General features: G+C 38.5%; 1 non-coding gene across 1 annotated transcript; it reads left to right on the top strand.

Annotated features, from left to right (window-relative positions):
* The first annotated feature begins 940 nt into the window (after positions 1–940).
* Positions 941–1,068, top strand: LOC123255986. The gene has a single exon (XR_006506808.1). It is a non-coding gene; the product is annotated as a U6atac minor spliceosomal RNA (small nuclear RNA).
* The last annotated feature ends 800 nt before the right edge of the window (positions 1,069–1,868 follow it).

Below are 1,868 nucleotides of genomic sequence, written 5' to 3'. Positions count from 1 at the left end.
ATGGATATATAAATATTTATAAAAATAAATTAAAATGTAAATATTTTTAAAGTTTACTAAAAATTAAAGGTTTGTTTTGTTTTTTATTTTTAAAAAGTAAACATCAATAAAATGCAGAATTATTTTTAGAGCAGCGTGATGATGAGGAAAGACGAATTTCAATGCCACTTCTGATCTTGACCAAACTGGCTGGCTATTGGCAAGTGACTCTCTGAGCCTCAGTTTCCTTATCTGTAAAACTGGGAATGATAATGTCTTTACTTTTTATCACATAGGGTTGTTGCTCAAAGGAGATAATATATGTAAACGCTCTTTGCAAACTTTACAGCTCTATTTAAGTATCAGAAACATCAATTCTTTTTAGTAATTACTGTGTTCGCCCCCGACCAAGCTATACTGGAACCAGTGACCTCGAGCGCCCCCAGGCGTCTCATCCCCGGGACCTCAAGCATTCATTCTGTGCTAGTTTAGCGCACTAAGCCCGGCACGCGGGTCAAAGGAAGTTAACTTCATGGTTCTTATTAGCAGATTCGTCGCAATGCGTTTTCCATTTTATTACAAAACCGTCAAACATTTAATTAATTTAATACATCCTTTTCGTGATACATGTCGTTTTTATAATTTTTTAAACCATATTTGAAAAAAAAAATTTATCCTCACTGCAATTCTTGTTTTAGTTCCGGCATTTTCGTTGACGCGTTCTTACCTTGCCTCTTATTGGACAATTTTATGAATATATTATAGATGCAAATTAAAAGATTTGTTTTCTTATAATATCGGTCACGGAAGCCTTTGAATTTCATGACTATAATATTTTCCTACTAAAATACGTTTGTTTCTTTGTTAATGAGATTTCTAAAGCAAATCAAAATTTCAACCGTAACCATAAAGTAGTCTCTATTTTGCAGTTATATATATGTCGTGTTGGAAGCGGTGTTTTGTGTTGTATGAAAGGAGAGAAGGTTAGCACTCCCCTTGATAAGGATGGAAGAGGTCCTAGTGGCCTTTACAACACACATACGGTTAAGGCATTGCCACCTACTCTGTGGCATCTAACCATGTTTTTTTTTTTTAATTTTTATTTTAAGAAGATGGGGATTTCTCTAAGTTAACTTAATTCACAGAATTGCAAAGCTAGGAAGGGCGGCAAAGGATCATGTAGGTGCAACTCGTACGAGAACGGAAGTTCCATCTTCAACTTGTTCGTAGTCTGGGTATCCTCTCTTCGGAAACCCCTACTGGAAGCAGCGGCCGAGTTTCTTTACCGGGAACAGAAGGAAACCGGAAATGTTCCCAACTTTTCACCCATCTTAAACGTGCGTCTTACCTGGTTTGCGGAACTCTGCGGAGTCAGGGAGAACGACTTCTGCCTTAAGCACACAGTCTGGACAAGTCACTTCACTTATCCTCAAGTTTCCTCATCTGTGAAATGCGTATAGTAGTATCTATTTCACGAGATTGTTGTGAGGAACAAATGAGATAATAGAGGCTTTGAAAATATTTTTTTCCTTCCCCAGTTACTTTTTTTTTTGTGTGTGTTAAAATTGGTTAAAATTTGTTTAATAGAATTTTCCCCAAGGTTTCTCAGTCTCTCCTCCCCCTCCCTGCAGGATAGAAGGTATCACCAGATCCTCTTATAATGAAGCCACTCCCCAGCCTCTGGCTACGGTTCCACGGTTTAGTTCCCGAGCCAGTCGGTATCCAGCTAGTATTGTCCGGTAGTTTGGACACTCCGACGTCCCTGTAGCCAAGCTAATGTCAATCAATCCTATTTCCCTGCCCCTTAGTTCCCCAAAAGGTATATAAAGTCCCACAAGTTCTATTGTTCCTCCAAGATATCATGGAGGACGGTCTCAGAGTCCCAGGGT

This window comes from Gracilinanus agilis, unplaced genomic scaffold (assembly GCF_016433145.1).
Source record: "Gracilinanus agilis isolate LMUSP501 unplaced genomic scaffold, AgileGrace unplaced_scaffold55043, whole genome shotgun sequence".
In the NCBI taxonomy this organism is placed as follows: Eukaryota; Metazoa; Chordata; class Mammalia; order Didelphimorphia; family Didelphidae; genus Gracilinanus; species Gracilinanus agilis.
This window is presented reverse-complemented; position numbering and strand designations above follow the sequence as displayed.